Source organism: Hippopotamus amphibius, chromosome 2 (genome assembly GCF_030028045.1).
Source record: "Hippopotamus amphibius kiboko isolate mHipAmp2 chromosome 2, mHipAmp2.hap2, whole genome shotgun sequence".
Classification (NCBI taxonomy): Eukaryota; Metazoa; Chordata; class Mammalia; order Artiodactyla; family Hippopotamidae; genus Hippopotamus; species Hippopotamus amphibius.
Window position 1 is genome coordinate 132,563,587 of NC_080187.1, and position 13,214 is coordinate 132,576,800.

The 13,214-nt window shown below is 47.3% G+C and overlaps 1 pseudogene; it reads right to left on the reverse strand.

Annotated features, from left to right (window-relative positions):
* Nucleotides 1–1,236: 1,236 nt before the first annotated feature.
* On the reverse strand, nt 1,237–2,098 carry LOC130846526 (copper homeostasis protein cutC homolog; annotated as a pseudogene).
* Nucleotides 2,099–13,214: the final 11,116 nt, after the last annotated feature.

A 13,214-nucleotide genomic window follows, 5' to 3' on the forward strand; every position in this document is an offset into this window, starting at 1 on the left:
AAGGAGCTCGGATGCTGCAAAGGAATCGGAGAACAGAGAACAGAGCCTCTGGGTTCTGATGTCCCCAAGGGTCCCACTTGGGTGGAGAGGAGCAGCCGCTTCTGCAGCGGGGTTGCCAGAGGCTGGCAGGTGCAGGGGGAGATGTTAGGGTCTACCCACACATGGCCTGTAAACCCAGAAGCTGTTCTTGGAGCTACATTTGCGGGGAAAGGAGTAAACCCCTAAAGATAGTCAGCCCAGATGCCCCAGTCCAGCACAGGGACCCTGGCCCTGGCGCCACCACCAAAGGACTGATGTCAGGAGCCCTTGGTCAGCCACAGAAAAACTGACAGAAGTTCCAAGTTGAAGATGGTGCTCCTCTCCCTCCTCTGCCTTCTTTATTTCAGAGAGTACATTTTTGTCCTTTAGTCTGCACTGTGAAGTAGAATGTTATCTGCTGTTGAAAAGAAAGACAGAAAACGAAGCTCTTCTTCTGAGTCCAACGGCTACTGTATAAATGGAGCGACATTGTTTCCTGGAAAAAAAAAAAAACGCGTACCAGCTCTCAGCTTGGAGATGGCTGGTGAGGCCTTTCCCTTGTCCTGGTCCTGGACTGAAGAGGGATGTGTGTGGGAGTGGGCCCCTCTGAGGGGTCCAGGCCAGCCCCCATCCTGCACAAGGCTCTGTCTGTGACACTGCCCTGCCACCCTGAGGTGTTCCAGGGTCAATAATTTGCAAATTAAGAAGGGTTTCCATTTTCAAGTTGTAATAGTTTCAAAAGAAAACGCTAGACTCTTTGAGATCAAAAGACTTTAAAAAGTGCCCTCCTTTTTTTTTTGTTTGTTTTTTTGTTCTTATTTATTTATTTTTTTTAGAATGGCAATTTTTATTTTACAAATGAAAAGGCAAAATACTGCTATTGAGTTGACCATGAAGTCACATTTGAGTTTGTACCTTGCAGGTGAATTTTCCCAGTTCATCAATTAATTCCACTGAAAACAGACTAAGACTCTGTGGGAGAAGTGTAGGCCAGATTTAACCATGATGATGCAGATGGCTGACAAGATTAAGCAAAGAAAGTGATTGTACTCTGTTTCAAGTTCTTTTTCTTCTTGGAAACATTCTCCATGGTAATATAAGACTTAAATAAAGACTGTGACTGTGCTGGTTGGAGAAGGTTAAAGCTGTGTCATAGAGAATTGTAGACTATTCTTCTACCTTTGTCCGGTGATATCCATGTCTCTCAGAGAGGTCTGGCTAAACCAGAATATTCCTTGCAATAGCATTCAAAGTCCTTACTTGGGTCACATCGGTTACCTTTAGAGAATATTCTGAGCTAGAAAGGGAGGCTCCCATAGCAGCAGAGGAATTTTGAAACTTCATTCCTGAATCTCTAGCTGACCGAACAGAACAGTGAAATTCTGTAGCACCTGAACCCTCAAGGATCCTTTGCAGGTTTCTGTCTGTTATGCCACCCCTGGCATTACCACAGTCCTGCCTTTTGCCTGATCTATGAGTAGCTTTATTAGGGGTAGTCCTTCTAGTGCTGAACTGTCACATCCACTGGTTAATACACGTTCAAATTCCAAAGTGAGGAGGGTCTCTAGAGCTGCCATTGGATCATGAACTATGTCAAAGGCTCGGTGGAAAGTGACTGGCAGGGGATGGCAGACAGCCACAAGGGACACACACAGTTCTTTGTCAATGTGTCCATCTTCAGTCAGTGCCCCAAATACCAAACCATCAGCACCGTAAAGCTTGGCAAGACGAATGTCAGCCTTCATCACCTCAACTTCACGATCTGAATATACAAAATCACCTCCAGGTGTCTGAATCATCACAAAAACTAGGATCTGGACATATTGCTTCACTACTTGAAGGACACCCATGCTGGGTGTGGTTCCTCCTTCCAATAAGCCAGAACATAATTCAATGCGATCAGCACCTCCTCTTTCTGCGTTCACAGCTGACTCCACTGAATCAACACACCCTTCCATAAGAAACCCATTTGCTGCTCCTTCCCGGATGGTATCCGCGCCCGCTTCCGCTCGGAGGAGGCCCCCTGCCTCTTCATGCTTCACGCTTTCCTCCCTCGTGCGTCTTCGATTTCCACTCAAGGGTCCGGGTTCCAGCACGCGCGACCAGACAGGCGCGTCCTCACGGATGCGCGCAGCCCTGTACGTCCCCGCCTCCTCCGTTTTCACACTACTGACTCGAATGGCTCCACTGAGTTGGACCCAGTCATTCAAGCTTTAAAAATTCCATTTCTACGTTGTATGTTTAAACATTGCAAAGCTCTGTGGTAAATCACCTCTCTCCTCCATCGATGAGAAACTCTGGTTATAAATCAGAATCAAACCAGTCAGGTAGAACATCCCTGCCCTTAAGAAAGTTTATGAGAGGTTTGAATGATAAGAAATAATGGTCCTTATAGACATTTTAAACAATAAAGATATAATGAATTTGTAAAAATCAACTATAATCCCACCATTCAAAAGCAGGCCAACAGTTAATTCCACTTTTCTTAAAACAGCCACATATATGGTTGTGATTCTTTATATTGAATGAACCAGGGTGGACTGGTACCCACGTACTCTGGTGTGCTTTTTGGTTTTCTTCCCCCAAGGCAGTTTTGACAGCTTGGTGCCACCAACATTTTGCAGGGTGGGTGCAGGGACAATGCAGACTTTTTCTTTCTTTGATGGACCCTCCTGTCTCTACTTAAACTATCTTAGTTACTATGAGTAGGAGTAACCTTCCAGCAAGATCAAAATGCAGCCATCTCTGGGGGTGCACGTGTGGGATGGAGTGATTCAGTCTTCAGTTTGAAAGGATGAAGTTAGTCTCCTGGGGCTGCTCTAACATAATACCATACATGGTATGGCTTAACCAACTGATATTTATCTTCTCATGGTCTGGAGACTGAGAAATCCAAGGTCAAGGTGCCGGCCAATTGCGTTTCTGGTGAGAGCTCTCTTCCTGGCTTGCAGATGGCCACCTTCTCACCATGTCCTCAACTGGCCTTCCCTTGGTGTGTACATGGAAAGAGAACAAGCTCTCTGCTGTCTCTTCTTAGAAGGACACTAACCCTATCAGATCAGGGCCCCACCCTTATGATCTCATTTAACCTCCTGAAGGCTCTATCTCAAAATATAATCACATTGGGGATCATGAATTTTGAGGGGACACAATTCAGTCCATAGCAAATGAGGCTGCTGTTGGCAGTGGTGGCATCCTACTGCAGTGACATCAAGAATGCATCCTTTCTTGTCCTGAAGGTTGATGGGCAGGGGCTCCATCACATGTGCCTTCAGCACCCTGCAGAACGGGTCCTAAAGGAAAATCAAGGAACTTTTCTTTCTAGGTGATGTTTGAGTTAGAGAATTCTAGGGCAATGGTTCTCAACTGGGGGAAATTTTGCCCCTAAAGAGTATTTGGCAAAGTCTGGAGACATTCTTTGGTTGTCACAGCAGGGAGAGGAGTGCTACTGAGGCCAGTGAGTCTGCCGGATGCCCTATAATGCACAGGACAGGCCCCCTGCTCGCCCCTCAACAAAGAATGATCAGGCCCCAAATGCCAATAGTGCTGGAGTTAGGAAACCCTGCTCTATGCTTTCTCTTTTCTGGGAGGAAAAAATAAAGATTTAGCACAGAGAGGAAAGTGTCAGGAATACTGACTGACTTACCTTGATCACGCGTGGAGGTGCTCCATGTTAGACTCCTCACAGATTAGTGCCATGTATTCTTCACCATGAAACTCTGAAGTGGGTATTGTCCCTACTTTACGGATGACACACTCAGGCTCAGAGAGGTTAAGTAACTTGCCCAGAGTCATACAGCAGCACATCTGAACACAAATCTGTCTTGTTTCAGAGTCCACCCTGTGTCCTGCAGGTGGAGGGAGCTTGATCACTTCCTAAGAAAGCGTGCGTTAGATGAAGCAGAATATCTTCAGGAGGGAGGTAATTAACCTTGTGGATTGTAAGACCTCATTAATCTGGAATCTGAGAATTTGACCAGGCTGAGGCTAAAGTTTCTCTAGGCATCATCTACCAAGGAAAGATTGGCCCTGTGTAGATAAGATGTTGGGGTGGCCATGGTAGACTCTTCCAGGGAATGATATTTTGTTGTTGTTGTTCTTAATAACTATTTTTTAAGAACTTTTATTGAGATACAATTGACATAACAATAAACTGCATATATTTAAAGTGTACAGTTTGATATTTTTTTCTTATTAGTAATGTATATATGGCAATCCCGATCTCCCAGTTCATCCCCCCCAACCCTCCCACCCCCACTTACCCCACTTGGTGTCCATGTGTTTGTTCTCTACATCTGTGTCTCTATTTCTGCCTTGCAAATCGGTTGATTTGTACCATTTTTCTATATTCTGCATATATGTGTTAATATACGATATTTGTTTTTCTCTTTCTGACTCATTTCACTCTGTATGACAGTCTCTAGGTCCATCCATGTCTCTACAAATGCAGGGACTGATATTTTTAAAGCAGTGATTGTTTCTTAACAGGACCTCAAATGGTAACCGTTTCCCTGCTACTCTTGTGTCAGCTGGAAAATGATAGTGTCCCCAGCACCCTGCATTCAGGAGGAGGCCGCTGTCCCAACTGAGTCAGCTGTTAACCCCTTCCACCCACATTTACTGAGCACCTGCCCTGCGGCTGATGTGCCCCGGGTTCTGGGGATACCTTAATAAGACTCACTGGCCTGGCAAGGTTCATAGTCTACTTAAGGTGAGACCTAAAGTAAAGAGTTACAATACCCTGTTTGAGGTGCCCCCGTTGCGGCGTGGGTTGAGATGTGGGTATCACTTTGTTGGTGACAGGAGACTGCGGAGGAGACAGTCGGGATCTTGTTTGGGAATAAGCACAGGGAAAGCCTCCCTGAGGAACAGGGGCTGATCTGGGTTTGCTCCAGGATGAGTAGAACGTTCCTGAGTGAGCCTGGGTAATAAGGACACATCAGGCAGAGGGAGCAATGGGGTGAAGGCTTGTGACAAGAGAGTGGGCTGTTTTCAGGGGACAGTGAGTACCTGTTCATAGACAGACATTTGAGCCCCTACTAGGTGCTGGAAAGTGATGGATAACAGAGACAAGTAAATAAGATCTTATGAGAGCATTAGGAGTGCTACAAAAAATAGAACAGGGTCATGAGGTAGAGAGACATGGGCATTAGAAGGGGGGTAGAATCACATTCAAGACCCAAGTGGCAAAATGACCAGTTATGTGACCTGAGAATTCCAGGGCTAGATTCGCCTCTCTCCTGCCCCAGGCCCTGGCCCAAGCATTTCAGGTACTAAATCCCCATCTTCACTGCTAAGGTACCCTGGGCACAGGAAAGATCAGGGAGGGAGCTAGTCCTCCTGCTTCTCCATTTCCTGTGCTACTCATTTTAAAGAAGAAGTGCCCACGTTTGTGTCAACCAGCCCCTTGAAGAATCCCTGAAGATGGGACCTGCTGAGCATCCCAGCAGACTCAGGCTGTTCCTCTGACTACGGCACCACCGGGAAGATTCCACCCTTGGGGGGATGGTGCATCCCCAGGGTCACAGAGATGTGACATCATTGAGAGGGTGCTGACGAAGGCTGCACTGGTATTTCCTAAGGGCCAAGACTGGGCAGAGTATCTTCTCATGATGAAGAGTAGTGGCTTGGGGAGGGGAGGCGGCCGGGTACCCATTTGGGCTCTTTTGGGAGGCTGGGCTGTTACAGCACTATCTCCAATAACCAGGGCTGCCTTGCCTTTGGGGGAGGCACCAGGAGGACCAGCTGGATGAGAAATGAGCAAGATGAGAGAGGTAAGAGACGGTCCAGGTGAGTGGGTTGAGAGGTGAGAGGTGGGAGGGCTGGGAATAGAGGAAGAAGAGCCTTGTGATAAGTTGTGTCCTAGACCTTGGATGTCCCCCTGCATGTGGTCAGGAAACACCAAGGGTGTTGGGTGGTGAATGACAAGGCCAATTTGTACTTTAGATAGGTTTCCTATGGTGACAGTTGAGAAGATGACTATAGATGAGGGGCAGACACGACGTGACTGTCAGCAGGCCATCTCAGGGGTGACAGGGTCGGGACCAAGTGGAATCCTAGCTTCCCCAAGTGGGACAAGAAAAGTCGATGTTGCTTCTGTCATCAGATAGAGAATGTGGCATCAGAGACAGGCTTGCTGGGGAAAGTTCAGGAGTTTGGTTTTGAAGATGCTGGGTACAGACAGCCAGGTGGCCTCTGGAAATTCAGGTCTGATGCTCTGGAGGCCTGTGACAGAGGAGATGACAGAGTGGATGAGTTGCGGGTGGTGGGTCGGTGACACGCCGGACATGGGAAGAGCGAGAGAAAACAGAGGACAGAATCCCCGCAGATCCCAACTTTTAACAGGCAGACAGAGGAAAGAGTTCCATGAAGGTGACTGGGAAGGGGCAGCCCAGGAGGTGGAGGGAGAGTCAGAGAGGGTGCAACCCCCTTTGAGCAGAGTTTGTTCCTTTTCACGACGAAATGGAAGCTCAGAGAGTTAAACGATTGCCTCTGAGCGCCCAGCTTGTCAGAGGAAGAGGAGGCAGGTCTCAGCAACCCCAGTTCAGGGACTGACCCCTCAGTTTAGATGCATTAGACAGGCTTGCAAGAGCCACATTTACAAGAGTAATGGGTTTTCTTCTTTGTCATACCAGATTAATATATATTTTTCCATTAGAAGGAACATAAAGGCACTGCGGAAAATTTGGACACTAGAGGAGAGGGAAGATTGTCAACTATAATCCTCTTCTTTTAAACCAGATGCTCTTTGGATTTTGGTACGACTTTTGTAATCATGTTTGCGTTCTGATTTATATTCCGAATTTTGAAACCTAATATTGTAGCCAATTGTTCAGATTTCACGTAATCTCCATAATCATCCTTTTTTAATGGTCACATAACAGTGCAGCACGTTCATGTATCACTTAACTGAACACATTCCAATTTCGAACACTTAGGTTCTTTTCTTTTTGCTCGTGGTTGTTTTGTGTAATATTATTACACTGTATTGAACGCTTTTCTGAATTAAAGATTATTTCCTCATGAAAGTTTCACAGTCAATATTTTTATTGCTCTTAATACATATTGCCAAATTGCTTCATGAGAGGGCCGTACAAGTGATTATCCAGCAAATGCGTGGCTAGAGATGTTGATTTTTTAATTCTAGGTTTCTTCATGGGACTCGCTCCACTCAGCGAGATGGAAGTCAGAGGCAAGAAGCCTGCCACCTCTGGGCTGCAAAGTGGCTTCAAGGCAACATTTAAAGCAAGTGGGGATTTAGACAAGCCCAAGTTGATCTTTCAGCCCAAACTTCACTGTCAACCGGCAGGATCTGCAAAGGTATAGAAGAGGCCAAAAGGGACCTGGGCGGAACTGGGGGCGGGTGAGCAGAAGGACACAAATAGAGGAAGAAATCCAGACAATGTGAAACCAAGGAGAAGGCAAGAGAAGGTGAAATAGGCAGGAAACAGACACCTGTGGAAGCCCCCAATGTCACCTTTGCCCATTTCTGAACTCTTCCAAGGATTTACCACTGGAAACTGGACCTTCTGCGTTCTTGAGGGACTAATTTGTAGGACTAGTTGAGGATCCTACCACATCCTCTAGGGAGCCATGGAATTCTAAAGGGGCCTCTCACTCTCCGCCCAGTGGCCTGGGCGGGGGGGGGCCCTGCCAGCCATGTCCACGGCTCCCGGGAGGGCTGAGCCAGGCCACCGTTAATGAGCTCCATGCTGTGTCCTAGATATAAGGGCTGTGTGCACATGGCCAGCTGGAGTGGAGCTAAATGCCACTTCTCTGTGTGCACGTTCTCATTTCTTTGGCTCCTCAGAGATCCTTAGAAAGATAATAGCAATAGAAGAGAGTTAAGGTGACAGGAAGGGGTTGTACCCCGGTTTCAGTTAGAGGCACTGTATCCGCAGGACCTAAATACTGCACAGCCACGGACAGAAGGGGAAGTGACTTCCTGGTCCTTGTCCTGTGCACCTTCTGTGAAAGACCTCAGCAGGTATTAGTGGGTGGAAAATGCTTTCATGTCCAGCTTGCCTTCTGTGTGTTTCTAAATTCTGAAAGGTTCAGATAAGGACTCTGGACTCCCAAGGGCATGAAGGAATAAACCCCACACAATTGCTGCTTCCTCGGGAAGCCTTAAGACAACAAAGCACTCATTAACGGAAGGAATACACTAAGGCAGGCACCTTTATTTTTGTTTAGTCTTTTGACAGCACTGGAATGAAAAGGGTTCTGTGATGGGGGCGGGGTGGGGAGCCCTCTCTTCGTTTAACTTGCTGTGTGCTGCAATCGGGTATAATTACCTGTAAGTGTAATTACAGAGAAGACGAATGGCATTCAGCGCTGTGGTCTTAAAGAGGTGAGTTAATTTCTGACTTTGACCAGAGCTATGTTAATTAGCCTTGTGCTCTTTCTTTCTCTGAATGGAAGTTCCTCGCCCAGAGCCGAGCGTGGCCTGCCTCTCCTGTACCTTTGAGTAATGAAAGGACATTGCATGCCAACCGAATTGGGGCTGCCGTATTAATAAGGCTACTTTCCTGTCCATTTATCATCAATTAAAGGCGCACTAGTTTGTAAAGTAACCCCACCTTCGGCCCGGTCGTCCAGAACGGCTCCTCATTTATTTTCTGCCTGGTTTCAGTTGGAGTTAGACCCACCTTGAGCCTCAGAGGTGACAGGAGGTATGAAAAAGTACACTAATTGAGACATCTCGAGGGAGAAATATAAGAAAACTGAAACGGTAATTAGAATGAGAGGATTTCAAGCTGGGTGAGGAAAATCGAATAGAAGTGCATATTAGGGGCTGTTACAAATGGGGATGAGAGTACTTGAAGGGAGGAAAAGAGAGAGATGGATCTCAGAGTAGAGTGGAGCCTTTTAACACTACAGGGAGAGTGTGAGGAGTGAAGAGATCTCCTGGGTCAGGTGTACAGGCTTTTAGGAAGGGTGGCCTGGCATGCAGGCTGGAAGACAAAACAGATCGGAAAACTGACTAGCGAATCTGCAGGGTCTAAATGGACACTGACATTTTGGGGAGAGGAAAATGCTGGATCTCTGGTAGGGAACATGGCTTTGAAATCAAAATACGATTTCAACTACTCCCAATCTTTCGCGCAAAAGTGAAGAAAGCCATAGGGATATTCGATGTGATTTGGAAACGAGAGTGTTCCTAGGCTTCTGCCTTGAGCATTCTCACTTGGATGCCCTTGAAGTTTGGAGGTCCCTGTGGGATTTGGATGCTGCTGCCATGCCTGGGTCCTAATCTTCATAGAACAAAAAGTAATAGAGACAGAACACTTTCCCTCAATGTCACACCTTGCACATGTTGAGTGGGGACACATTTTTGGGGTCAGAGATTTGGATTCCAATTGATCATTTTCTTCCTGAAATATGAATTCCCAGAAGCCAGGTACTAACGGGCCACTTAAAGAAATGATCCTCTAAGTGTGAGGATAGTTGTGAGTGGCTAGTTCCTATTTTAGCTTGATAGATTATAAATCCCCAATCACTGCCTACCAGATGCATAAGTCCAGAGAACGTTGCAGGGGGAATTTGGCCCAGTTTCTCATCTAGCTGATAAAATCTTGAGGTCCAGAATGGAATTTCTTGGAAGTGCATGGACCCCTCCAAGTTGGAAAAGAGAGAAAATATCTCATAGCCCAACTCACACTGAGAACTTTGTCAAGTGTCTGGAAGTCTCAGGTTGAACACTTTCAGCAGCAGGGAGACTCAGGAGGTGTTCTTCTGTCATCCCACATCTGTGCTTCTCTCTCCTGAGTAGACAACCTGTGTTGTCATATAACAGCACTTCAGATATCTGTATCCGGTGGCCATAATTTCCCTGCCTTGTTTCCAGGCTAAGTGTGCTTAGTTCCTTTAATGTTCTTGGGAGGGCATGGTTTTGAGCCCAATTCACCATCATCTTGGTGTAGCACCCAACATGAGCCCTCGTGTGTGACCTGACTAGCACAAAAAGGGCCTGTCACCTCCTTTGTCATAGAACACATACCTCTTTTAGTGCATCCCAAGACCATCTTGACTTCTTTGCCAGGCATATCACACCAAGCATCATTATCAGTGGAGTTCTGTGAACCGCTGGGCACTGGGAATAGTGAGACAAGCAAGACAAGCTTTCCCTGGCCTGCATGGAGTTCACAGTGCGGTGAGGAAGATCCACGTGGGTGGGGGGATCTGTCATGGGTGTTAGAGAAGAAGCGGTCTGGGCACTGAGGGGATTACGGGGCATGGGCTCGGATGGGATTCAGTGGAGGGTGAAAACCCCCTGAGGAGTAAATGTTCAAGCTGAGAACTGCAGGCAGTGCAGGTGCTCGCCGGGTGAGGCAGGGGTGGTAAGTGAGGTGTGGCAGGTGTTCCCAGAGAGGGAACAGCACATGTAAAGCCCCAGAGATGGAGGAAGGGAGGAGAGTGCTGAACGAAAGGCTGGAAGTCCTGGATAGAAGTAATGGGACCAAAGGGAGAAGGAGTTAGGATGAGGCGGGGACTGGAGCCTACCTTGTCATCCACCACCTGTGAGTTCAGACAAGGGTTCTGCCTTCTGCTAAAGCCAGGGAGGCCCTTGTAAGCAGGAAGTCACATGATTAGATTTGCAGTTCACGTACATCAGAAGCCCTTGAGGCTTATTCACTCGTCCTCCTTGGAGACCCCGTTCCTTCTCCCAGTTCCCTTCCTATGCTTGAGTGTTGGCTTTTCACATTCCCATGAAGAACTTTACATTCACCCAAATTTTAGACTTCATTGCATGCAATCATGACAGTCTATATAGACATTCATTTTCGGATTTTGGTCCTATTCCCCTTATACCTTTCCTCTCCCTCCCAGCTCCGTTCAGTTTTGCTAAGCGTGTCTCCTCTGGCTGATTCTAGGCCAATGACGGTTTTGAACCGATAGAGCCCCGTGACACTGCGGTGTCTCCTGGGCTGATCTAGACTCACGTGTGGGCATGAGCTGGGTCCACGTTGAAGCCTCCGTTGGGTCCTCCTCACTGTACTGCCATCAGCCCGTGCCTCTGCTTTCCGTCGCGGTGGGAGTGGTGGCCGTCGGGCGTGGAGCCACCAGAGCTGGGCTGGGGCTGTGCGCTGGGCAACTCCTCAGGGCCGTCTCCCTGACCCCTGTAGTGTGGGGTCTCCACCTGGCACTGCTTACACCCCCTTTCGGACCTTGACTTGAGGGCCTTATGAAGAAAGTTAATTCCCATAAATCCTGTCTGAACCTTGGCTGAGAAAGCAAGGGCCAGGTGACACCCCTGCTCCCACCATCAGGAGAATGAAGGGGGCCTTCAGTGGGAATGACTTTGAAACCCACAAAACATCCAGAGAGGCTGGAATTTGATGTCCCTTCTGAACATTTTTCAGAAGGGAATGGTAACAGACTGGCTCAGTTATCGGATGGCCCCAAGTGCTTGCTTTTGTCAACACCTGGAGCAGTTTGGAGCTTTCTAATTCTTACTCCAGAAACCAGATTAAATTCGACTCAGCAAATGTTGGGCCCCCAAATGCTGAGTGAGCTGGTTCTGTTATCAAGCAGGGGTCCCTCTTGCGTTCCAGTCCCCACTGGGGCTCCAGGACCGTCCTGGCCCCATTGAGAACTCAGCCTGGTGGATGTTTCTGCTGAGCTGGTTTTGGTCTTCTATGTTGTCACCCACCTCCTGTGCAACTCTGAGTTTGCATGAATTCTGTTTTCTTGGCGCTTTCTTTTCTTTTTTAAAAAAGTAAGAAAAAAGAAACATGTACCATAATGTTTATTGCAGCACTATTTACAATAGCCAGGACATGGAAGCAACCTAAATGCCCATCAACAAATCAATGGATAAAGAAGATGTGGTATATATATATACAATGGAATATTACTCAGCTATAAAAAGGGATGAGATGGAGCTATATGTAATGAGGTGGATAGACCTAGAGTCTGTCATACAGAGTGAGGTAAGTCAGAAAGAGAAAGACAAATATAGTATGCTAACTCACATATATGGAATCTAAAAATAGTACTGATGAACTCAGTGAGAAGAACAAGGACGCAGATGCAGAGAATGGACTGGAGAACTCGAGGTTTGGGAGGGGGCGGGGGGTGAAGGGGAAGCTGAGACGAAGCGAGAGAGTAGCACAGACATATATATACTACCAACTGTAAAATAGATAGTCATTTGTTGTATAACAAAGGGAGTTCAACTCGAGGATGGAAGATGCGTTAGAGGACTGGAACGGGGAGGGTGGGGGGGACTCGAGGGAGGGTGGGGGGGGAGTCAAGGGAGGGAGGGAATATGGGGATATGTATATAAAAACAGATGATTGAACTTGGTGTACCCCCCAAAAAATAATAAATAAATAAATAAAATTAAAAAAAGTAATTAATTGGCTGCGTTGGGTCTTCACTGCTGCGTGTGGGCTTTCTCTAGTTGTAGTGAGCGGGGCTACTCTTCGTTGCAGTGCATGGGCTTCTCATTGTGGTGGCTTCTCTTGTTGTGGAGCACAGGCTCTAGATGCACGGGCTTCAGTAGTTGTGGCACATAGGCTTAGTCGCTCCTTGACATATGGGATCTTCCCAGAAGAGGGATTGAACCCGTGTCCCCTGCATTGGCAGGCAGATTCTTAACCACTGCACCACCAGAGAAGCCCCTCTTGGTGCTTTCGGTACCCAGTGTAGGGAATCCTTAGTCTCTCTACCTACAGTTACATAGCAATTGTCCCCAAACTCAAGGTGTGGATGGATGTTCCCAAAACACACGGCGTCTTACTTTCCTCCAGTGTGTATGTCCTGCCAGTGCCTGGCCTGGCTCCTGATGTCAGCTTGGACAGCTTGCTCTTGGGATTCTGCTATAGCACTGGGAGGGCTCTTGCATAGACTGAGCCCTGGCTCCCCCCCCAGGAAGTACATGCTCCCCTTGGCAGGTCCAGCAGAAACACCTGTGCTGTTGAGATGTCACAGCTCCAGTCACCTCCCTCCACTGCCTTCTCGGACTTTGTCCCAGTGGTATCAGAAAGGTAGCTCTTTTACCCTTTTGTGCCTGTTTTCAGCGGGCTACCCATTTCTGGATTGCAACTGCCAATTAGCATGCTTTCCTGTTAATAATCACAGTAATGGCATGACGGATTTCACTGATCATGCAGAAATAGTTATCAAGGCAGCACATTCGAGTGAGAATGGGTAATTTTATTAAGCCACGACAACATGGCCTTATGAAGTTT